We start from the raw sequence: 25,828 nt of genomic DNA on the forward strand, positions 1-25,828 counted from the left end.
TTCCCTTTTCAGCCTTTCTTGCACAGCTTGCGAGTGTCCAGAGTGTACGAGCTGGATGGCAGATCAAGAGAGGCCCGGGATGGAATGAATCAGCGATCCTGCTTCCGCCCCCAGCCCATCTGTCTTCCTGGAGCGGCGGATGGTGGATGGCCAAGACCGCCTGACCGTATTCGTGTATTAGCTTGATTTCTCTTTCTTTCTTTTTTTTTTTAATTTCTTTTTCTTTACTGACTTATTTTTTAAAAATCCTGTGGGCGCTGTGTGCCCACAGGCAGCTCACGTGCTCCATCGGCCTTCGGGTGGGCGCTGGTTGGCAAGTTGCTCTATCTTTCGCGAGCGCCATCCGTAGGCCAGGCCTGCCCGGGCTCTGTTTTCTTGGGTGATGACTTACCTTTCTCTGTATCAATAAAGGATATTTTCTGAGTGGATGATTTCCTTTTTAAAAAATTTTATTTTATTTTATTTTATTTATTTATTTATGATAGTCACACACACAGAGAGAGAGAGAGGCAGAGACACAGGCAGAGGGAGAAGCAGGCTCCATGAACCGGGAGCCTGACATGGGATTCGATCCCGGGTCTCCAGGATCGCGCCCTGGGCCAAAGGCAGGCGCCAAACCGCTGCGCCACCCAGGGATCCCCTTTTTAAAAAATTTTAAATTCAAATCGCCTACATGTAGTATAACACCCGGTGCTCATTGAGCAAATGATTTCTGATGCAACACAGAAGTCACAATCTGGGGGCTGTAAGAACTGCACTTGGTCATCACGGCGAAACGTGCTACCGTCCTAATGTCAACGTTAAAAACAGACCCCGGTGGAGAGCGTCTTTGTTTACTACGACGACCGAGGCCTGTGAGGTTGGATTACTCTTTTTTTCTCAGCTGTGTTTATAAACACTGGTAAACAGGCTGTAGCATGAACAGCCAACCCATGTTTGTACTTCCAATGGATTTATTTTAAGCGGTTCCGCTGATGTGCGTCACTGTGTGCATTGGGTTCTTGGCTTGGACCAGAACTGACCTTCCTCAGCCTCTTTAGGGTTGTGTGTCCAGGGTGACCGGGCAGCCGTACGTGTGCTGCGCTGCCTCGCATGCGTGTGGCAGGAGAGAGAGACAGGTGGGAGGTGGCCCCTGGTGGGCATGGTGGCACCTGGAGCTGGGCCCAGAGGAGGAGCCAAGGAGGGACAGAGAGGATGCAGATGGCCACACTCAGGCTTTTGGACGGGCTTGTTCACAGGACAGGTGAGCCGCCCCTGGGGGGGCCCCAAGCATGTGGGTGGGGGGCAGACGCTTGCGGGGGTTCCCGACAGCAGGGGAGGATGGGCTCTGAGAAAGTGTGTGGCTCCAGCTGGTATCCGGGGAGGAGTTCATTAGTAGCCTTCTCACCCAGCTCATGGTTCCAGAGCAGTTGGCGTGTGACACCCCACGGCCACTAGGTCACTGGGCGGGACAATAGACGGGGTCCTTGGCCTGGTGGGCCTGAGCCTTGTGGATGCCTGTCTTTGACCAGGTCCCAGTCTCCCAACTGCCATGGAGAGAACCAGTTCTGGTTCATTCTTGACTTGGAGATGAAAGCAGTGAGGCTAGGAGAGTGTACTGGATCTGCTCTGCTTCCCTCGGCATCTGGGTACCAGGATTCCAAGGGGAAACCGAGTCTCCCACGGGCCTCAGCTCAGAAGCCAGGTCACTCGCCGGGGGGTGGGGGTGGAGTCAGTGTTACCAGATGCCCTTCATCTCAGTAAATATTTCTGGGTGGTTTTCTCTCTCATAAGCACCGTCCTGCTCAGACGATTGCTTCTCACAAGACACACGGGTATTGGTGATCTGCTGCCTTCGCTTTACTTTCTCCAGGAAAAGTCACGATGGTAGGAGGGAAACTTCCTGTGTCTGAGTGGGAAGGGATTTGCTGTCATTAGGAAGCTTTGGGTGGTGGGCCGCAGAGAATCTGAGTAAAAAGTTAAAAAAAAGAAATCCTACTAAATAGTAAAAAACCCCAAATCCACGTTGTCAGGCCCACTGGCAGTACTTTCAAAGTTCAGTGGCTCAGGGATGTCATCGGGGGCCAGGGCCCCCGTCCTCTTTGGGGGTGAACTCCTTAGGCTTGTCCTCTCCTGGTCATAAAGTGGCTGCTGCTGCACCAGCCATCACCTCAACACAGACCCGTTTCTCCTTAGCTGACTTTCTTTATCAAGGAGGAAATCCTTTCTAGACACTCCTGCTCTTCTCCAGGTTTCTTTCAGCCCACCCACGTGCTCAGCCAACCCACACCCTCTCACCGGGGTCCTCGGTCCCCTGCACGCTGTTCGCAGGCCAGGGGGCCCTTGTTCAGGCTCATCTAGGTCCCTGTCTCCGTGGCCCCTCCCCTTCCTCCTCCTCCTCTTCTGAGCTGAGGGCTTGCAGCCCCCCTCCTCTGGGCCTGGGACGTGCTAGGCTCCCAGATATCTTCCTGGACAAGCATCAGGTTTGCACTTGCTCCTGCTCTTCCTTCTCCTGTCTCCTGTCCAGACGATGCTCCGGGTGCTGGGGACTCTGGCATTCCCACCCGAACGTCCCAAAACTGTTCTCCCTGGGGGTCTGCCCTCCTGCTGGCAAAGCTGAAGCAGATGTGTCCCCGAGGCCCCCGGGGGGTGGCTGCGGACTCGCTGCTTGTGAGGCCACGGGATGATTGTCTACAGGTCCCTGTGAGCTTCGGGGGGTGGGACCCACCTGAGGAGGGGGTGGGGCAGCGGGGTGGGTGGCGGGCTGGTGGGTAGGAGTCTGCGCCTCCCGAGCCACCAGATTCCAGAACTCCCGGAAGCCTGAGGTCATTAAATCCAACCCAGCTCTCCAGGCTGTTATCGGGTATGGATATCAAGGTGAAGGCCAGAACGTAATTTAGTGGTTTGTCCACTTAATTTATGACCTTAAAATATTTCTTTTTTTAATAATTATTTTTATTTTAAATTTTTTTTAGATTTTATGTATTTATTCATGAGAGAGACAGAGAGAGAGAGAGAGGCAGAGACACAGGCAGAGGGAGGAGCAGGCTCCATGCAGGGAGCCCGACGTGGGACTTGATCCCGGGTCTCTAGGATCACGCCCTGGGCTGAAGGTAGACACTAAACCACTGAGCCACCCAGGTGTCCCCCTTAAAATATTTCAACGTGTGGTTTGTAGGCCTTGGTTTTCACTCTCACCGCGGGCCCCACCAACGTCGGTGGTGGCCTGGTCGGAATGGTGTTCTAGGCCTTGGCCATTGACAGAGCGGCTTTAATTGATATGATCCAGTTCGATTGTTCTTATTTAACTTTCAAAGCCAGTGCAAGGGCTCAGTGGTTGAGTGTCTGCCTTCGGCTCAGGGTGTGACCCCGGGGTCCCAGGATTGAGTCCCACATCGGGCTCCCTGCATGGAGCCTGCTTCTCCCTCTGCCTGTGTCTCTGCCTCTCTCTCTGTGTCTCTCATGAATAAATAAATAAAATCCCCCCCCTTTTTTTAAAAAAAAAAAAAGCAAGCAAGTGCAGGCCGGGGTATTCCTGTGTCCAACGCTAGGGTGTTCCCGAGTGGCCGACCCGTCCTCGCTCATCCTAAGTAGCACAGGGGCTTTCTTTTCCCGGTAGATAGAGTCTTGCAGCTGCCATTCCCCATGTGCTTCCAAAAGGCCCTTGAGAAACGCCACGTCCTCAGAGATACGGGGCAGTCAGCGAGGCAATCGCTCCACGTTGTCTGTGCTCGGAGCTGTGCCAGGTGCTGCCGCAGACGGAAGATTATAGGACACGCTTCCTGCTCTCCGAGTAGTGAGAAGAACTGAGGGAGAAATACAGAATGAGAGAACACATACTTAAAAAAAAACCCCTTATTTCTCAATGATTTTATTTAAAATATGTAGTAGGTGATGCATTCACATGGTTTAAAATCAACAGGCCGCAAAGGCCCTCCCCCGGCACGAATATCCTAATCACCGCGCTCCCTGCTCTGTAGGTGCTCGGTCTTACTGCCTCCTTCCAGAGATGTCTGATGTGTGCACAAGTCAGTACACATACACGCATGTTGCACGTGTGTGCACGTCTCTCTCCCGCTCCTTTTTACACAACGGGTAGTGCAGTATGTCCTTTTTATAAATCATAGACTATCTTTAATTTTTGTTTTCATGTATTTATTTTTAAAGGCTTTATGTATTTGAGAGAGAGAGACATAGAGAGCGAGCTTGAGCAGGGGGGAGGTGCAGAGGGAGAGGGAGAAGCAGACGCCCCGCTGAGTGCGGAGCTCGGTGGCCTCCATCCCAGGACCTCGGGATCATGACCTGAGCCCAAGGCAGATGCTTCACCCACTGAGCCACCCAGGTTCCCCATTATTTTTTAATTCTTTCTTTCTTTCTTTCTTTTTTTCTTTTCTTTTCTTTTCTTTTCTTTTCTTTTCTTTTCTTTTCTTTTCTTTTCTTTTCTTTTCTTTCTTTCTCTTTCTTTCTTTCTTTCTTTCTTTCTTTCTTTCTTTCTTTCTTTCTTTCTTCTTTCTTTCTTTCAGAGACAGGGAGAGAGAGCATATGGGCACATGGCAGGAGGTAATGGGGGAAGGGCAGAGGGAGAGAGAGCATCTTACACAGGCTCTGCGTCCAGCACACAACCCAACACAGGGCTCCATCTCATGCCCTGAGATCATGACCTGAGCTGAAATCAAGAGTTGGGTGTTTAACTGACTGCACCTGAGCACCCCAAATCATAGACTATTTTTTAGAGCAGTTTCAGGTTCACAACAAAATTTAGCAAAACATTTAGTGGTTTCCTGTCTGCCCCCTGCCCCCGTCACTCACAGCCTCCCCACCATCAGCATCCCCTCCTTTCTCATTGCAGGGTGTCTATCAGACCCTAGAAACCTACCCTTACCCATCATTATCACCCCCGTTTCCTAGGCCATGGAAGGCCTCACTCTTGCTGGTGCATGTTCTGTGGGTTTGGGCAAACGTAAAATGAGGTATCTGTCATGGTAGTAGCCTACAGACTCCTAAAACTCCTAAGGGCACACATTTTGATGCTATTTTGTGTGGCAGATCTAGAGCAGGGGTTGGCAAGCTTCTGCAAAAAGCCAGAGAGTAACTATCTTAGGCTCTGAGGGCACAGTTTCTATCAACTCAACCCTGCTGTTGTAGAAAGAAAGTGGCCACAGGCGATACGTTAGCAAATGAGCATGGGTGTGTTCCAAGAAAACTTTATTAGGAACACCGAAATTTGAATTTTCTATAATTTAAGCCAGTCATGAAATACTGTTTTTCTTTTGATTTTTCTCCCCAGCTGTTTCAACATGTGACAACTCCAAGAAGTGATGAGTGAAAAGAGAAGGCCTTGACCCAGTTGAGGGCATCAGAGAAGCCTTCTGGAAGGAAATAGCACTGAGGTGAGATAGGACAATACATATTAAAAAAAAGGAACAACTAAGCTAACCGGCCATACAAAAACAGGTGGCGAGCTGACTCCTGGGGTAGAACACTGTCTCCTGAATTGTTTAGTAGAACAAAGCTACTTCTTGGGCTATTAGTGGGCGTGCAGTAAAATGAATTTGGGAACTACTATAGACCTTGTATCTTTCTTAGAGGGTCAGTTCATATTAGCATATTAAAGGCTCTGGGAAGTTCTACAAAAAAAAAAAAAAGTGTGCAACACATTTATGCTGTTTAGCACCATATTTCCCAAACTGGTCATGGGAAACTCTGCATGCTCCTTCCTTTCCTCCTCCTCCTCCTCCTCCTCCTCATCATCATCATCATCACGGAGTATGTGTTCACTCCTTGTAGAACTGATATTCAGAAGATCTCCGATTGGGAAGTGCTGGTTCTAAAGCTGTTGAGAACATAGTTTGGAAGCAGGGCAAGGAGTCCAAGGAAGGTTTTGGAAGAGCTGGGATTTCAGTCTGCCCACCTTTCTCGAGTTCACCTTCAGGTGGAAGGATTCTCTGGGGGCGGGGGGGAAAGCTGTTGCTGATTTGGGATCTCTGACACACCCCTGAGCACAACACACTTTTCCTCCCTCTTCTCTGAGCCTGGTCTTCTGTCTCGGTTGGCAGCACCTGCGTTCCCCAGCTGTGTGGACACAGGATTGGTCCTTGACCCCCTCTATACTCTCCATACCTAACTCATCAGCACACGTTCTCAAGTCTACCTTCAAACACTCATCTCTTACCACCCACCCCAGTTCGCCTGACCCACCTACTGTATTTGGCACACACCCCTCAGCTCTTCCTGGGCCAATGGTCTTCATGGTGGGGAGGAGAGGAAACCACTAAACTTTTTATTTCTATTTGCTTGTTTTCCATCTCCCTTTCCATTAATATTGTATGCCTTGTACATTCTCTGATGTACATAATACATGACTAAGATGGAACATGTTATAATTTATAAATAATACATGTGTATGCATGTATGTGTGCATGCCTGTGTATATGGAGGGAGTGCTACAGAATTTAGGTTAATTTTGCATGAAATCTATCACACACATGTAGAATGAAATCCAATTCTCCTCCTCGAAGAACAGCTAAAAAATGAAGAAAATAGGAATAGTATTTGAAGACATTGGAGAGTTCATACAGCAGTGAAGAATTTTAGGTCCAAGGTGTGGGAGAGGGATGGAATACAGGAAGGCAAGCCAGCCCGTGTGACCACTTCTCCCTATGTGTCTTTTTTTTTTGCAGAAGAAAGGGGTTGAAAGAGTGAGAAGTTAACAGAGCTGTTGATAGATAATGAGGATGGGCGACAAACACGAGCTCTCTGGGCCCGTGAGGAGCTAGAGGCCCCAGACATCCCCACAGTCCTGGAGTATTTGGTCACACGGGGCTACGGTCTAAGAGTAAGGGTGACAATTAATGGACTGGTCTGTGCAAGAAATGAAGCCCAGTTTTGAGTCATTTCAATCCCGCATCAGATTAAGGAGATTAGGGATTATCAGTGCCCATAGCGGCCCATCATCAGTAAGTGCACTTTTTGCAACAAGGGGGCGCTCCTCTAGATCTCTGTGTTTTGCATACCCAAGACTGGCATTCAGCGGTTTAGCGCTGCCTTCAGCCGGGGGTGTGATCCTGGAGACCCAGGATTGAGTCCCACATCAGGCTCTCTGCCTGGAGCCTGCTTCTCCCTCTGCCTGTGTCTGTGCCTCTCTCTCTCTGTCTGTCATTCATGAATAAATAAATAAATAAATAAATAAATAAATAAATAAATAAATCTTTAAAAAAATTCATCTAGTGCATGAATGAGGAGGCAAGATAGCAATACTTAGAGAAGGAAAAAAGAGGTAAGAGAAACGTACCAATGGGGAATCCAAAATAGTGGACTTAAGATAATTATGCTTGATATACTCAAGGAAGTAAATATCAGTAGAAGATTTTGGCAGAGAGTTAGAAGCCGTAAGAGAGACTCAAAAGAAAATCTTGGAAATGAAAAATACAATAACAAATGATAACCCCAGGGCTCCCTCCACAGGTTAGACACAGCTGGGGAGAAAATTAGAGAATTGGAACAAGGGAAATATCTAGAAAGACATTCAGAGAAGAAAGCAGAAAACAGCTGGAGATGTAAGGGTGTGGAGGAAAGGTCTAACACTCAAATATCGGAAGTTCCAGAAGCAAAGAAGAGAGAAAACGAAGCAGAAGTAAAACTTGCATAGATAATGACTGAAAGAAAGGTTTCTGAAACAGGGAGCAGAGCACATCCTCCACAGGGACTCGGAGCCCCAAGTAGAATAGATACGGAGAGAGCCACATCTAAGTGCATCGTGGTGGAACTGCCGGCCACCAGAGACAAAGGCAGACCTCAAAGGGATGGAATCCAAATCCCCTACAACAGCCGACAAGGACTCCATGAGCCGGTTCCGCCTCGGCTTCCACGGCCCTGCACCTGTTTATCCTGGCATTCTATCCTCTCAGTTTCAGCGAGAAATCATTGACCTGGAACACGGTACTAGTCCAAGGTGTGCAGCATCGTGATTTGATATTTGCATATGCTGCAAAATATAATAAGTCTAGTTAACACCCATTACCCCACAGAGTCCTCATTTTTTTTTCTTGCGATGAAAACTTTTGACATTTGCTCTCTTAGCAGCTTTCAAATATATAATCCAGTATTATTGACTATGGCCACCATACAGTACATTGCGTCCCAAGGACTTACTTACCTTAGGAGCTGGAAGTTTGTACCTCTTGATGCCCTCCTCCCATTTCACCAGCCCCCCAATCCCTTGCTTTTTGTAACCACCACATCTGTTCTCTGTATCTCTGAGTTTGGATCTTTTCAATTCCATAAGTTCCATAAATATATGAAATCTGTCTTTGTCTGACTTATTTCGATTCACAGCATGTCCTCGATGCTCATCAATGTCCCAAATCATAAGATTTCCTTCTTTCTTATGGCTGAATAATATTTCATTATATATATATCATATATTCTTTATCCATGCCTCCACCGATGGGCACTCGGACTGCTTCCCTGCCCTGGCTATTGTAAATCATGTGAATAATACTGGAACGAGCACTGCAGGTATCTTCCCGAGCTGGCGATTTGGGTATATAACCAGAAGTAGACTTGCCAGACCATGGAGAGGGCTCTCTTTGCTTCACATGCTCACGGACACTTGAGAACTTTGGTTTTTTTTTTTTTTTTTTTTTTTTTTTTTTTTTGTTGTTGTTGTTGCTGGCCATCCCAACAGGTGTGAGGTCACTCTAGCTTTCTTGATCAGGTGTTCCCGAAACACAACGAGCTTGACCCCAAGTATAGACCCCTTTCCCTCTGCCTAGAAAGTTCTTTCCAGCTATTTGTTTGGCTTCTTCCCTCACTGCACTCAAGTCTCTGCTCAGAATCACCTCCTAAGGAAGGCTTTCTCTGACTGCTCTCAGAGTCTCTTGGCCCCCGCCGTCCACGGTCCTCTACTTCCATGGTGTTACTTTTCTTCACTACCTGACTTGATATTACGTGGGTGCTGTGTGTTATTTGGCCTCTGTCACTAGAATGGGAGCTCCATGAGAGCAGGACCTTGTCTCGTTCACTGCTGCATGGAATAGTTCTTGGCCCAGCACTTGGCCCAGAGTAAATCTCGATTAGTACTGCTTGATGCATTAATGAATGAAGGAATGAATGAATGAGTGAAGGCGTGGTACCTGCTACGTGCCGTAGGCATAGGAAAGAAATCCAAGACGCCTTCTACACAGGGAATGGGCATTTTGTTCTGATGAATCAGGGGTGCTTCTTCAGGGTGGGCCACCTCCTCATCAGGTGGTGTCAATCCCCAGGATACCAAAGAAAATATTTTTTTACGGGCAGCAGAAGCCTGTGGTTCCCTTCTCTACGGAGGCAAACCAGTAAAACACAAATACTCAGAGCCTTCTGGAAAAGTCAAGCTCCTTTTCAGAAAGCCGCCGTTTGCTCTGGCTGGGATTATGTGTTTCATGATTTTTTAGTCTAACTTGGGAAACTTTATGACAGCCAATTAATCTATTTTAAAAGACCCAGTCAATGCAGTTGAGACTCTTTTCCTGAGATAATTGAGATGAAGCTTGAAAGAGATTTAAAAAAATTTTTTTAAAGCCTTTTTATTTATTGAACAGCTAAAGGCAAAGCCATCTGTTACCATAATGATTGTCTTTGGGGGAAGGCTGTAAAGATGCCAACAAGTAAATATCCCCGTAAAATGTCCACCCAGATCCTACGGAGCTGTTCCTTCTCTCCCTCTCTGTCTTTTTTGGCTACCCTTGGCTAAGTGAGGAATAAGTGGCTCCAAGTGTTGGCTGGTGTCACTGGATGAGGTCAGAGGGCGAGCAGCACTCAGGGTTCATGGTGCGAATATCTGATTTGTTAGATGCGAGCTTCCTGCAGACAGAGATGGGAGGCCTCGGGTGCTGAGGCCAAATTTCCTCTTGGGATGACTTATGACCCAGTCCCTTCCTGGGGTAACGGATGCACGATGCCTCCCCATGCAGTGCTGGGTCAGTTTACACCAAGAATAACGCAGCAGGGCCCGCCGCCAGAAAACCCAAGGCCGCTTTTGGGCTGACATGTGTGCTGTTGGGCTCTCATCAGTGACTCTGGTCCCTGCCATGCACGAGGACGTTCCAGATTTCTGAGACCTAAGTGGGGAGCATGAGAGTGGGGGTAGGATAACGCGGGTCTCCGCCTGGGCTTTCTAGAGCCTCCACGCCAAACCGTGATTTAGCAATCAGATGCCATGCTATGCACGGTGCCGGCCTCCTGCGCGCCCTCCCTGAGAGGCTCTCCTTTCATCCGCACGGTGACCTGAAAGCCCGGTCTGTCACTCTGTCCCCTTTGATCTTTCTTGCAGATTTCAGACGGAGACAGCTTTTGTACGGAGGATCATTTTCACCCCGCAAATAGGTGTGCAGGAGATTTGATGGCGGTGTGATGTCAGAAACGCTCTAATTCCCGAGCCCTGGGGTTAGGTGAATGTGGAAAATCTCCAGACGGTGCTGGATTAGATTCTCACCCCAGTTACGCGGGGCCGTCCTGGGCGCTTAGCGGGGACCCCGTAATTAGGGGCGAGATGGCCAGTTGTCACCGACAGCTCTGCTCCCCGGCGTCATGACCAGCTGGCCCGGGTGCAAGGAGGCTGACGCTGGGGCTTCTGATGGGAAACAGCTGCGGATGGGACCGTGTGATGGCAGGAAATCTCCTTACCAGGCCCGGCTCCTGCCTGGGAGGGCGCGGGGGGTTGGGGTGCGCGGGGGTGGGGGGTGGGGGGAGCTTTATCTCGGGTTTGTCTTGAAATGAGAGCGATTCTTTCATCAGAGCTTTGAAAGGCTGACAATGACCTGCAGTTTGTTATTGTTCAAGAGGTCGCGTCAGCAGTTTTGGGGTGTTTGACGCTTCCTCAGTCAGGAAATGAGAAGCTGGCAGAGGAAGAGCTGCCTCTGCTTTGGGACGAGCGTTGTCCCGCCCGTGGGGCCGTGGGTTCCGTCCTCGGACCCCAGCTGGGGCCGCGTGTTCGGCACCGGCAGGCATGAGGCCTGCAGACGGGCCCGAGTCGCTTTTGCAAGACGGGGAAAGAGCACATTCATGCGGATTGCTGCAAACTGGGGCCTCGTGAGTCTTGTGGGGTCCCCCCACAGTTTACTTCCTTGCCCCACTGTTTTTCTCACTTCCCTAATAGCTTGTCCAGGCCGTAGGAAAAGGAACACGCTGTTTCTTGCCAAAGGCCATCTTTTGGAGAAAGCGCATCTGGCTTTCCCAAGGGCCAAGAGTCCCGGCCTCGGTGGGGACGCTGCACGGATCCAGGGAGCTTTTTTTTTTTTTTTTTTTTTTAATTTTTATTTATTTATTATAGTCACAGAGAGAGAGAGAGGCAGAGACATAGGCAGAGGGAGAGAAACAGGCTCCATGCACCGGGAGCCCGATGTGGGATTCGATCCCGGGTCTCCAGGATCGCGCCCTGGGCCAAAGGCAGGCGCCAAACCGCTGCGCCACCCAGGGATCCCCCAGGGAGCTTTTGAATCAGACGGTTCAGGCAGAGAAAACGGATGCTGGAGAGGCTGGGGGGACAGGCCTGAGTTCCTGAGAGGGCCGCAGAGCTGACTGGAGCCCGAGACAGGCGCAGGGGCAGGAGGACAAGGGGGGTGGGTGGAGATGCGGAAAGCAGGAAAGATTTCAGTGGCCTTGATGTTACTGTGGGCAGCAGGCTCAGGGGGAGGGTCCACCTCTTCCCACTGCTCCAGTGACTGGGCCACCTGATCTACGACCAGGGGTTCTCTTGCGTTTTGGAGCGTGGTTCCCTTGGGGACCCACGTGTTGACCTGACTCTTAAGAAAAACTTCATTTCAGGGGCACCTGGGTGGCTCAGTGGTTGAGCATCTGCCTTTGGCTCAGGGCATGATCCTGGGATCCTGGGATCGAATCCTGCATCCTGCTTCTCCCTCTGCCTGTGTCTCTGCCTCTCTGTGTGTCTCTCATGAATAAATAAATAAAATCTTAAAAAAAAAAGAAGAAACTACCTTTCACAGCCCAGGGCTTCTCTGGGAAGAATGGGAGCATCCCCACAGCTTGTGAACATGCCCTACAGCTTCACAGGCTCCCATTGCCTGGTCTGTACAGTGCCCGTGATCTGCCTCAATTTACCAGCCTCCCCTCTTCCTCATCTTCCCTCCATGGCTCCCGTGCTCCAGCTAACTAGGTGCCTGGTGTGTTTTGGACACATCTTGTCCCTACAGCTGCCTTTTCATTGTCTGGAATGCCCTCACTTCCTTCCTCACTCGGTAGTGCTGAGCGCATTCACTGGGCACAGTCCAAACACCAGCGTCTGCCCACTGTGTGGGAGCCAAAGCTCAGCCCTCCAGCCACCAGAGAGCGCATGGTCTTGTGCATGGTCTTCCCTTCTGTTCGGAAAGCACTTACAAGCCAGCCTTGATCTATGCATCTACCTGGTGTCCAGGTGCTGCCCACCACCCTGAGGCCAGCAAGACCTTCTTCTCACCTTTGCCTCCAAACCAGCAGAAACAAGAGGCATTTGATACATGCCAGCTGGAGAAATGAATGGGTGTTGTGGTGGATTCCTCTTTCAGATTTTTTTTTTTTTAGAAACCAAGAGTTCATTTTCAAAAAAGAGTAGGTAAAGACTGTGCCGAAAAAAGACATATCTAGGAGGTTCAGTTGTCACATCACAAATAGCAAGTGACCCATATGCTGCCTGGAGAGATGGTGTTTTGTTTGAGAACCCTGAGTCCAGAGAAGCCTATGATTAAAGCCTACAATTCACTCATCACCATCCATCCATCTACCCATCCACTGTCCATCCATTCATCTATCCGTCATCCATCCATCCATTCATCCATCCACCCATTGCCCATCCATCCATCGTCCATCCACCCATCATCCATCCATCCAATCGCCCATCCATTGTCCATCCATCCACCCATCATGTACTCATCATCCCTCCCTCCCTCCCTCCCTCCCTCCCGCCCTCCATGTATTTGCCTCCCTTTATTTCCCCAAGTACTGGTGAGGATATGAAGACAAATAAAACAAGTTTCCAGGCTTGAGAAGCACATAGATTTTTTTTTTTTCTCAGAGATAATCATGGCTATGTGAATGTTTGCTAAGAAGAGATTCAAAACACTATTTGAGAGTAGGGAACGGATAATAGAAATCAGAGTACCCCTGGATGGAATGTCACACCACCATGAAAATGATGACTGCAGAGAGTAGGCCATCATATAAACGGTGGTATGACATAACATGAAGTGACAAAGTGTAGATGGCACTCGAAACAGGTGTGTTTAAGGAATGCAAGTCTGGAAGGAAAACAAAGAAACCTGAAACAGTGACTTGAGTCGTGGGAATATGGGTGACACCTTCTATTGCCCAGCCATTTCCTGAGGTTTCGGGAGTGAGCCCCTTCTCTTTGTACTGTCCCTACTGGAGGAGTAGGATGCCTGAGCTGATTTTCTTCCACATTGTCCAATGTTCTTTGACCACTTGAATCCATATCAGTAGAGTGTGCTTCCTAGAACAGGAAAGATATGCTGTCTTTCTGTGGTTGGAAAAAGATGTGTGTGTGTGTGAAATAAATACATAAAATAACATATTTTAAACACCCACCCATACATATATACGCACATAGACGTATAAACATGTATATACATACTCTTTTAACTTTTTTCCAGACGTTTTCTGTCTTGTTTCCAACCAGATTAAACCTGGGTGGGCTTTGCTGCTGGGTCTCCGCAGACCCCTGTGGGGAGCCTGGACAGGAGCCCAAACACTTGAAGCCAGTCGCTGGAAAGCGAGCATCTCCTCACTCTATGGCCACACTGAAGAACCAGCCGTCAAGTTTCTTCCTTGGGGAGAAATTATTAAAAGGCCTGTTTATAAGCATTAATGTGAACGCGCCTATTTCCACTGAGCGAACTGAGCTTTCCTTGGCTGACATTAGCTCCTGGTGTTTATCTGGGCTTCAGATCCTTTGCAATTTAATATTCCATGTCACAGTTTCCCCGTGGGCACGTTTCCCCGTGTGCCTCTTGAACGCTCATTTTGTCCGCTGTCACTCCCTGACCGGTGGTCCTGTGCATTGCATTACCTCTCCCCTTCCACTCCTGGAGTTTCTACGGTAATGGATGGGACGCGTTTTTGTTGGCAGCCTCCCACAGAGTAGGATTTTGAAGGCTCTAGACATGCTCCAGGGGCATTTGTAAGTGGTTCCACTGCTTGGAAGAGACAGCGACTTCTCTGGAAACCGAGGTCTGAGGTTAGCTTTTTGCAGCTGCCTCAAATCTCAATACCTTCAGATCTGGCCCAGAAGAGCTCCGGGGGTGGCTGGAACCCCTCCAGCTGCAAACCCACCAGTGGGGGAAGGCTCTTGGGTCCCATGCAGGAGCCAGGCCTGGGGAAGCATTCGCCTCTGGGTCGGGCCCACCTCCAGTCTTTCCCTGGGCTGGCGTCAGCACCCAGCACGGGGCACCACTCGGTCCTCCAGTCCTCCTCACTCGGGCTGCAAAGAGCGGTCGGTGCTTTATATGAATGATCTCCTTTAATCGGAGAAATCAGAGTAATTGCCTCGGACCACACAGGAGGGTGCAGAGCTGGGGCTGCCAGGTCTGTGTGGCTCCCCAAATTTCACTACCGACCCCCATGCCCATGAATGCCTGCTACATGGTGCAAGCCACTCCCACACCCTGAGTTAATACACTGCTGGCTTTATTTAGAGATAAACGCCAAGGAAGAAAATGCACAGTGGAAAATCGCGTGCCAGAGAAGCTCTGGATGAAAAAGGCGCCCGGCTTTGGGATTGAAAAGGAGAATCAGGACATGGGAATAGCACATGAGCCTCTCCCCGCAGGCAGGGAGAGGTTTGGGGAAACTTCAAAAGGGATTTTATTTTATTTTTTATTTTTAAAAAGATTTTATTTATTCATGAGGGACACACACAGAGAGAGGCAGCAGAGACACAGGCGGAGGGAGAAGCACGGTCCCCGTGGGGAGCCCGACATGGGACTTGATCCCAGGACCCCGGGATCACGACTGAGCTGAAGGCAGATGCTCACCTACTGAGCCACTCAGGTGCCCTGAAAGGGGACAGATTTTATTTTTTTATTTTTATTTTTTTAAAATTTTTTTCTTTTATTATTATTTATGATAGTCACAGAGAGAGAGAGAGAGAGAGGCAGAGACATAGGCAGAGGGAGAAGCAGGCTCCATGCACCGGGAGCCTGATGTGGGATTCGATCCGGGGTCTCCAGGATCGCGCCCTGGGCCAAAGGCCGGCGCTAAACCGCTGCGCCACCCAGGGATCCCAGGGGACAGATTTTAAAGATGAGTTACTTTAAGCTCATGAGGACTTGATGAAGGAGGTAGTTGACCCCAGCAGGTGCTGTCGGGAGGGCCGTTTTGGGGTTCCGTGTGGCTTTGCTGTGTGCTGATGGCATTATGGCTCTCACCGGTGAAGGCTGCCCGGGACATTCCTACCTGCTGTCACCCTGGGCCTGCGTGTACAGCAGCCCTTACGGGGCTTCTGTCCACCTCCCTTGGGCAAGGGAAGAAATCCATGCTGCCATTCGCACCGGATGACATTGCATTTTTTGGGGGGGGTGCTTATGATTTTGCTGTTCTATTATTGAATCATGCTGGGATGTTACAATGGAACAGACCAGAAGTGGTCTCCTTCATATGCATGATTCATGGTTCACACCCAAAGCTTTCAGAGGTTCAAAATCCCTTTGGGGGGACGCCTGAGTGACTCAGTGGTTGGGCACCTGCCTTCGGCTCAGGGCGTGATCCTTGGAGACCCGTGATCAAGTCCCACACTGGGCCTCCCTCTGCCTGTGTCTCTGCCTCTCTCTCTCTGTGTCTCTCATGAATAAATAAATAAAATCTTTATAAAAAGACCCAAAAAACCCCTTTGGAGCAGAGAAAGCACAGAACTGTGAGTAACCAGTGAGTTCGGCTCCCCCGTGCTCTCTGCTGCTCAGTATACCTTGGTGGCCAGGAGGCCTTGGGGCTACGCCCTGGGACCCCCATCCTGCCATCCGTGTCATGTGTTACCTGGTGCGGACCCTCCCTTTCAGAGCCCCACGCACATTCTGTGCGTGCTTTGGAAAGGAAAACAATGACAAGCCATCGCTTTCCAAATCTCACAGCGAACGTGATTTGTCACACAATAGAGCCAGCCTCTTCTACTTCACTTTTCATGTCCTTGTACTCAGACTGACGTACTTCTAATACCAGGAAAAGGGGAACTCATGTTCCCTGGTATCCCCAAAGGGGAAGTGAAACAAACGAGCAAAACAATTCCATTCAAGCCCCCCCCGCCCCCCCCCCCAGGAACTGCTTATAGAAATATGACTTGTCCCTACGGTGAACAGCCTCCTAAATTGAGGTCAGTGCTCAGCGGGAGACTCTGGAAAGGCTTTTTAAGAATGAAATGAGGAAATGAGGAGTCATCCCGGGTTCCCTGGGCGTAGGGTTCACCTCGTTCTTTGTGTTGAACATGACCCCCTGCCAAACGGATTCTCCACACAAGGCCTGTGGTTCACGGTTGGAAAGGTGCCCCCTGGCCAGCTGACTTTATTTTATTTTATTCTATTTTTAAGTTTTTATTGAAATTCCAGTTAGTTAACAGTCAGTGTAGTATTAGTTGTAGGTGTTGTGGGCGCCCAATATAGTGACTCAACACTTCCATACATCACCCAGTGCTCATCACAAGTGTCCTCTTCATCCCGGTCATCGGTTTCCCCCATCCTCCCCCCACCCACCTGCCCTCATAACCAGCAGTTAAGAGTCTGTTTCTACGGTCTCTCTCTTCTTTTCTCCTTTGCCAACTGACTCTAAAAAGAAGCTGAGGAAGGACGCCTGGATGGCTCAGTGGTTGAGCGTCTGCCTTTGGCCCAGGGTGTGATCCTGGGGTCCCAGGATCCAGTCCCATGTCGGGCTCCCCATAGGGAGCCTGCTTCTCCCTCTGCCTGCGTCTCTGCCTCTCTCTCTCTCTGTGTCTCATGAATAAATAAATAAATCTTAAAAAAAAAAGATGCTGAGGAAATTTCACTACTAGTATTTACCCAAAGGATGCAAAAATATGCCTTCGAAGGAGTACATGCACCCTGAAGTTTATAGCCGCATTATCAACAATAGCCAAAAATGGAGAGAGCCCAAATGCCCATCGCCTGACGAGTGGATAGAGTGGTATCTATGTCCCTATGAAACATATATGTGTATATGAAATATATGCAATGAAATACTACTCAGCCATCAAAAAGGATGAGATCTTGCCATTTGCAACGGCACGGGTGGAGCTAGAGGGGATTATGTTAAGTGAAACAGAGAAATTAAAATACCATATGATCTCACTCACATGTGGAATTTAAGAAACAAAATGGGGGAACGTTCGAGAGGGGGTAAAAGAGAGAGAGGGGAACAAACCACGAGAGACTTAATGATAGAGGACAAACAGGGTTGCTGAAGGGAGCTGGGTGGGGGTGGGCAGTGAGGAGAGCACTTGCTGTGATGAGCCCTCGTGTGTAAGTGATGAACCCCTGGACTCTACCCCTGAGCCAGTGCCTTTTTTTTTTTTTAATGATTTTATTTATTTATTCATGAGAGACCCAGAGAGAGAGAGAGAGAGAGGCAGAGACACAGGCAGAGAAAGAAGCAGGCTCCATGCAGGGAACCTGATGTAGGACTCGATCCCAGGACCCCGGGGTCATGACCTGAACCAAAGGCAGATGCTCAACCATTGAGCCACCCGGTGCCCCTGAGCCAATATTGAACTATATGTCAACTAATTAGAATTTAAATACAAAAATAAATAAAAAGAAGCCCAGGGAAGTTCTCTTGTGAGCGGTCTGCCTTGTAGACGCCTTCCGATGAGGCCCGGCTTTGCTTATCCGTTTGGATTCAGGACAGGCCGCCTGCTGTGTCTATCACTCCCGGCTCGTCCGAGGGGGCCTGCCCTTCCCACCGGCCCCACCCGCGCTGGGGCCCCGCTCCCCTGGGGAACGGGAGCTCCTGAGAGCGGGCCGGCCCATTGCACACGTGTCGGCGAGGAGAGGGGGACGAGGACAGGGATGTCGGGGCCCTCTCTTCCTCCCTTGAGAGCTCCCGAGGGTTTTCTCAGGGTTCCCTGCGAGGTGGGTGAATTCACTTGCTTGGGACAGGGTGGGGGGTGGGGGTGGGAGAAGCAGCTCGGCTGCACCTGTCTGGCCGCCCCTTGCCCTCGTCCTGCCTCATTTGGCCTTGGGTGCGTGTGTGTGTGTGTGTGTGTGTGTGTGTGTGTGTGCACAGAGAGTGGGAACGTCTGCGAGGGACACTGTCCACCCAGGGCTGCTGCGTGGTCACCACGGCCTCCCGGTGACAGGCAAGTGTCAGCCTGGGCCGTGTGTGTCCTGCCAGGTGGGGGGCACGGGGAGGGAGCGCCCGCGGCCCTTCCCTCTGCCCAGAGACGGGCCGTTCTCGAGGGGTTCGAGGGTCTGTGGATTCACCCCCCGGGACACCTGCACCTCCATTTGTACTGACCTGGACTCCAAGACAGATTGAGCATCTCCGCCCATGGTGGGGCGAGTGGCACACGGCAGCCGGGTCCTTCCTGTCACATCATCTTGACCGAGAGCCCAGGAAACTTTGTATCGTGTCACTCTTCTTCCAGATTTCTAGAACCAAGGGCTGAGGCTTGTCGCTCCTTCCTAGTGTCATCAGGGTTCTTGGACGCCCAGCTGGCTCCTGGTACCCAGTGTGTTAAAGGAGCACACCTCCTCTTATGCCGGAAACTTCAGAACTGTTTCCATAGCTCAGTGTGTTCCAGTGACATTGGTTTTCTTTGCAACCCCACGTATTTATATTTTATTTTATTTTAATTATTTTATTATTTTATAAGCACTCTTCTGGGAAGGGGGTCTGCAGGCTTCACCACATGGTCACACAGATCGGGACCTCAGACACAGGTGGTCTTTCCCCTTTCTTTGGCCTCAGCAGCCAACTCGTCACTCTGCTCACAGAAACTCTGGGGGTGATGGAGAATCAGCACTAAGTTGGGGTTGCCATGCACCCCACCCCCGGGGCCAGGCTGGCAATACCCCTGTGGCGGGGAGGGTCAGAGGCTGGGTCAGTGTGGGGGCCAGGTGCCCTGGGACTAAATGAAAGTCTAGCCAGAGATCTGGTGTTTCTTTGGTTTCCCCTCAAACGTCCTGCTTCGAACTCAGACCCCTCTGGCAGGGCTGATTTTTTTTTTTTTTGATGAGAATTGGGTTCCTACATCTCCTCCACTGGGAAGTTCCTAGAGACCCAGGACAGGCGGGGGGGCGAGGCGGGGGTTGGGGGGCAGGGAGTAGTCCATAACATGCATGGAAGTTTTCTTTCCCTCTAACTTTATTTATTTATTTATTTATTTATTTATTTATTTATTTATCCTCTCACTTTATTTAAAGAAAGCTATTTTATTGTGCAAGTATTAATGCTGTTCATTGCAGAAAATCGATCCATTGAAAGGAAAAACTTCATTGTGAATTTCTGCCTCCCAAAAATGCTGCTAAAGTTTTGGGGTCAATCTTTTTTTTTTTTTTTTTTTAGATTTGATTTTTTAAAAAATATTTTATTTTTTAAGTAGTCTCTAGACCCTCTGTGGGGCTCGAACTCACAACCTCAAGATCAAGAGTCACACGCTCTACTGACTGTGCCAGCCGGGCGCCCTGGGGTCGATCTTTTGACGCTTGAAGGGGCCTCCGTCTACACACTGCGTGTAACCAGCTTCTCTTGCTTAGCGGTTTATTAGGTGCATCTTCCCATGCTAACATGTTTTGCTCTACTATTTCTTCAATTCGACCTACTTTCTCAATGTGTGGAATTAATCTTTATTCCTAATGTAGTTCTTCAATCTGCTGCGGTTCCCATGGTGATTCTTTTAAATGATGCCCATCCTGTGTTCATGAATCAATATTTATTTAGCTCAGGAGATTTGTCTCTTAATCTATAAAGGAGGCTCCTCCCTCCCTCCCTCCTTCCCCCCCATCTCTCTTTTATTGAAGTGCAGTTGCCAGGAGGGTTTTTGTTGTTGTTGTCGTTGTTTACAGGCAATACTAACTATGAGACCTAGAAATTAAGATAAAAATGGAAACTTCAAAGTAAGCAGCTGGGGTGTTTGTCCATTTAGGAACAAATTCAGTCAACACGGAAGACCCCTTCTGTGGCCCAGGAACCAGCCAGATGCCTGGGGAACTTCCTGCCCAGGTCCTGTCCTGGGCAGCGTGGAAGGGACGAGGACAGCAGAGTGGGAGGTGGTCAGCGTCCAGGGGCTGCGTCTGCGAGGGAGGAAGGGAAGGGAGAGTGTATCCGTCTGACCCAGGCTGTGTATGGACCCATGAGTCAACTTCCTAAAAAGGTGGGTTGTAGTGAGTGTTGTGCTGAGTACAGAAACTTCTAGAACCCAAGGGCTTGGGTCTGGCTTTGTCTCTAATTAGAGCTAGTAAGATCTTAGGTTTAACATTACCTCTCATGGGCTTTAACTGAGCACCTATTTACTTTTTCTGAGTCTGGTCTGTTTTATGGATCAAAATAGCTACTTTTTTTTTAAAAAAGATTTTATTTATTTATTCATGAGAAACACACGGAAAGAGAGAGAGAGAGAGAGAAAGAGAGAGAGAGAGAGAGGCAGAGGGAGAATCAGGCTCCATGCATGGAGGCCAACGTGGGACTCGATCCTGGGTCTCCAGGATCACACCCTGGGCCGAAGATGGCACTAAACCGCTGAGCCACCCGGGCTGCCCCCAAATAGCTACTTTTGGTAAAGATGCTGAGAATAGCTTATTTCAGTATAAAATGTGGGTGGCATTGTTATTTTTAAAAGATTTTATTCTTCATTTATTAGAGAAAGAGAGTGCAGTGGGGAGGAGCACAGGGAGTGAGAGAGAAAATCTCAAGCGGGCTCCTGGCTTAGTGCAAGCCCGACACGGGGAACCATCGCGGGGCTCCATCTCATGACCCCGAGATCGTGACCTGAGCTGAAATCAAGAGTTTGATTGAGCCACCCAGACGCCCCAGAGTTGTTATTACAGGGAGCTAAAATCTAGTCCCTGTTGTAAGTGCCTACATCGTTTCTTAATAGAAACAGCATCACCCTCCTGGGCTACCATGGGAAGGAGCCCCTTCTGGAAGTTTCCTAGGCCCTGAATGCTCCCCCTGAGGAGCCCTGACACCTCCACTTTGACCTCCGGGGACCTCTCTCTTTCACCCATTCTCAAACTTGGGCCAAAGATCCCAGGACAAGCTGGGGCTGGGGTCTCAGGTGGAGGCACTAGGACCTGTGATGTGTTAACAGGGCATAGTAGCTCAGGAGCAGGCTGGAGCCTCGAGGTGTTCGTTCATCTTGAGAAGCCCTCTCGGTGCGCCAGCCTCTGGGGTCTGGACAGGAGTGTGAGCTTGGGGCCTGTCAGGGGACATTGTGTCCCCCCGTAAAGGTACCCCAATACCTCAAATAGGACTTGATTTTCAGTGGGGTCTTAACAGAGCTAATCAAGTTAAGTGAGGCCATTAGGGTGGGCCTTTATCCAATAGGACCGTGTTCTTACAAAAAGGACGCAGACACATGGGGAGAACACCCTGTGATGATTCAGGCAGAGCTGGGGCAGTGCTCCTACAAGCTAAGGAACCCCAAAGAAGGTTCCAGAACCCAGAAAACTGCCAGAAGCCAGGGAGAGAGGAGGGAGCAGAGGGAGGAACCAGCCCTGCCCACATCCTGATCTCAGACTTCTGGCCCCCGGAGCCCGAGACAGTACATTTCTTTGCAAACTTCCCAGTTTGTGGGACTTTGTTTGGTGGCTGGAACACCTGCCTGTGGGGAGCCTGATTGGATTTGCTTTCTTGGCATGTCTGGTTTGATTTTGGGCATCACTTGTCTGGAGGCATCTCAAAAACCAAAGAGAAGAACCCCACAAAAACCAGCCAACCGACCCAACAACAACGAGGACATAAGAGCTCCACTCCTGGAACCGGATTCCAGCGGGGGAAGCGGCTGGCAGAGGGGCTTTCTCTCATCAGTGAGGCTGCTCAGCTCAGCAAAAGCAGCAGAAAATGCAGCACAGAAAGGCCCTGAACTGGGATCTCTGTTCGTTGGGTCGAGTAAGGGCCAGGTCACCGGAGGTCTACGTCCACATGGACACAGTCAAGCTTTGCTTTCCAAAAGCCTCAAGTTTTTGGTCCCGATTGCACATCAGAATCACCTTGGGAGCTTTTAGAAAAGTGCTCGAGACAGAGCCCTGCACAGACCAGTGAGAGGAGTCTTTGAGGGGTGGGCAGGGAGGGGATCAGCGTCTCCCAAAGTGGATTCAAGCGCACAGCGGGCTTGAGGGCCAGTGGTTGAGCAGACGCGGTGTTCTAGATCCTGCCAGTGACCCCGCCTCCCCCCAGCACCCCAGACTTCCTAGCCTCACCCGCCCATGTGCACCAGGAAGGTCCTGACTCGACAGCGGTTCCCGGTCCTGGCTGCACCTGCCAGTTGGCTGGTGGGTTCCTCCCCGGGGGAGGGGGGGGAGTGTTGGTAACAAAGCAGCTCAGCCCAGAACGGTGCTCTCTCAGAGCTCGGGAGGCCAACACCGTGCGGTCAGCCTCCTCGTGGAGGCTCGGGGGGAGGATCTGTTCCAGGCCTGGCTCCCAGCTTCTGGTGGTTCCCACAGTGCTTGGCATCCCTGGGCCTGTAGATGCGTCACTCCGTCCCCGCCTCCTCCCTCACATGCCCTTCTCTCTGGGTCTCTGTGTGTCTCCTTCTCTGTCTCTCATAAGGACACCAGTCACTGGATTTAGGGCCGCCCTACCTGGGGTGATCTCGCCTGGGGAGCCTTCCCTTTGTTACACCTGCAAAGCCCATGATTCCCAGTCAGCCCGAATTCAGGGGCTCCAGGTGGACCCACCTTCTGGTGGGAGACACCATTCCACCTATGATCCCTGGAGGGTTTTCAAAGGTCCTGATGTCTGGGCTCACCTCCTAATTACCCCAGCACCCTCGGCGCGGGGGAAGCAGTCCCGGGGAGGTTGCAGAGCTCCTGATTGCAAAACCAAAAGAAGCCTTTGTGTTTCCAGTTGCCTTTTAAACGGTTGGAAAAATCCAACCTGAAACAGGCCTGGCGGCGGGGGCGAGGTGGGGGTCCACCCAGTGGAGGGTTCGGGGCAATTTCTAGTCTTGCCTGGTGCCTACTCGGATTGGGTGGGGGGTATGTGTGTCCTCTTTGTGAAAGAGCGGTTCCGGGCACCCTGGCTCAGGCTTCAGCTGTCATGTGTTATTTCTGGCCTTTCTACACCTGGACGGCCTTGCTTCAGCGGGCGATGTTTGTTCTAACGGGGCTTTGTAATCCGAATCTCTGGGGCTCACACGAAGGCCTGGAACAAAGCGCTTCTTCAGTCCTCGACGTCCTGGGTTTCTCATAAGAAACCATGAAGTTGGTTTTCTTGGGCTTGTCAGCTGCGTTTCCAACTGAGCGCTTTTGATCCACAAAAGGGTTATTCAGCATCCCCTTCAGTCTTAATTAATTGCAGACCCTCTGCACGCAGAGCCCCGTCTGGTTTCCATCCCGCACCCCCAGCCCGGCGGCGCGCCCTCTGCGTCGCAGCCCCGCTGGCACTGCCCCCCCGGGGGGCTGTGTCCCCGCCGCCCCGCTCAGCCCTCAGCCGGCTCCTCGTGCGGCGGGCACAGAGCGAACTGGAGCCTCAGACGTCGGCTCGGATCCCTTTCCAAGGCTGGAGGCCTCAAGCTTGCAGTTCTGGACCTGGCTCACTTTCCAGGAAAGGGGGACAAGGGCCCGGGGAGAGCCCTGCTGGCTGGCTCGGGGCACCCACGTCTCTGCCTAGACACAGGACGGGAATGTCCGAGAGCAAGGGGCCGAGCACCTGCTTTGCACGCTGAGCCGTGGGACCCGAAGCAATTTCCGAACCTCTCTGCGCCTTACTTGACTCTCATAATGCAGTTATGACCACGGTCCCTACCCCACCCTAAGGGTGCCTGCCGTGACACCCTTAGCCCCAGCGCCTGGTGAACGGGCATTGGCCTTGTCGTGACCTGTCATCGGGCTGAGACCCTGCCTGAGAATTGCCATGTTTCGGAGGCACAGTTGATTATCAGAGATCATGTCAAGGAAATGCCACCTTCATCTGTCCCTCTGGGAAGATGCGGAAGGGCCCCAGGTCAGCAGTCCCGGCAGTTTCAATCCTGCATCTCCTGGGCACTGCAGGCTTCTCACACCCCCTGGTCACCTTCTTCTCCTGACCTCCACACTGGCGGGGACACCATTCAACCCTTTCTCCTTGACCCCCAAACTCAAATGCCTTCTAGAGGCAGGAAGGGCAGTCCCCGGGTGTGCAAAGCAGGTTTTCCCAGACCCTGGGCGTGCAGGGTGTGCCAAGGCCGGCGGAGGGGGTGGCCGAGGTCCCTGTTGGTTAACAGTTATGTTACCACTGTTTGTAAGTCGCGAGGCTGAGACTTGCACACAGGGCTGTTGAGCTCAGGCCCTTCTTGCACCGACAGTAGCAGGAACCCAAAGCCGTCGGGAGCCAGCCTGATGGTGAGCCCCGATTTTCAGGGCTGGGGCTGCCTTCCCGTATTTGTAAAGGACCCCAAGCTCACTCTCAGGCCTCAGCACAAATGGCCCGTTGACCTGGAACCATTCTAACGGGGTGTGTGTGCAAATCTAGAGCCTTCCATGCAGTGGTGGTGACACACGGTTCTAGCTTTTCGTGATGAGGCTTTTGACTGTCATCCAGCAAATAGTCACTGGGCACCTTGATGACAAGTCCCTCAGATGCTGAGCAATTTGAGGGAAGGAAAACAAAACAATAAAGGAGTATTATTGTCCCTGGCTCAGCAGACTGGTGTTTTCAGTGGGGAAATAAAGTGGAGGTTTCAAGGGACCCGAAAGTGCCAAGTACTGAAGGCTCCTGCGTCTCCACGTGCGGGGAGCGGGCAGGTCTGGGAGGGCTGGACGGGGCCAGGAATGTTTCATGGGTGATGGGGAGTATGTGGGGGGCTTCCAGGGGGGAGGGAGGGTGGGTGCGGGATGGAAGGCGGGGGAGGGGGGGACTCCGTGTGCTCCGTGATTATCAGGGAACTGGCGGGACTACTGCTGACACCGATGCCCGCGTCACCTGGAAGGCGATGGGCAAGGGGCCCGGATGTCGTGCAGAGCCGTGGCTAGGATGGGCCACGTGTGCATGTGGGAGCCTTGAGTATTTGTCCTGTGCTTCACCCTAGCAGAGAAAGCACCCTCCACGCTGGACTTGGTGCCCCTGGACTCTGAAGTGAAGTGTACAAGGCTCTGGGCAGGTTCTTGGGCAGCTTTGGAGCAAGACCAGAGCCTGCAGAAGGTTCTCGTAATAGCAGCGATGGGCCGGCTCTGTTGGCTCACGGTGGCAGCCTTCTCTAGGAGCGTCCCCTGGGATCAGGGAGGAGAGGATGGCTCCCCTCTGCTGCAGCCAGCGCTGGGGTAAGTCCATGCTTTCGGGAAGCTCACAGTCTCCTTGCAGGTCTGCCTTCGGCTACATCAGAGTCACCTGCAGGGCAGGGCCCCACCCCCAGAGTTCCTGATTCAACAGGTCTGGGGTGGGGGCCTGGGAATCTGCATGTCTAACAAGCTTCCAAATGATGCTCTTGCTGCCTGTCTGGGGACCACCCTTTGAGAACCACTTGTCCAACATGGGATCCCAAACTCTGGATGCCTGAGAGTCATCCGGGCCTAGTTTGGGGAGATTTTGATCGAGTCAGTCTGCCATGTATTGGGGTGAATGCACATATTTGGGCGGCGTCCCTGGGATTCTGATATTTGAGAGCCACTGGCATATGCACAGGGGAGCTGGAGAGATGAATTCGGGGCTCTGGGGCAGGGTTCCTAACCCGCATCTTGAA

At 51.0% G+C, this 25,828-nt stretch overlaps 1 long non-coding RNA gene across 1 annotated transcript; it reads left to right on the top strand.

Moving 5' to 3' along the window:
* Positions 1–1,059: 1,059 nt before the first annotated feature.
* On the top strand, positions 1,060–7,104 carry LOC140595766 (uncharacterized). The gene is made up of 4 exons (XR_011997646.1): positions 1,060–1,243; positions 1,774–1,866; positions 5,267–5,369; positions 6,660–7,104. It is a non-coding gene; the product is annotated as an uncharacterized lncRNA (long non-coding RNA).
* The last annotated feature ends 18,724 nt before the right edge of the window (positions 7,105–25,828 follow it).

The sequence above is a fragment of the Vulpes vulpes genome, chromosome 15, assembly GCF_048418805.1.
Source record: "Vulpes vulpes isolate BD-2025 chromosome 15, VulVul3, whole genome shotgun sequence".
Lineage (NCBI taxonomy): Eukaryota > Metazoa > Chordata > Mammalia > Carnivora > Canidae > Vulpes > Vulpes vulpes.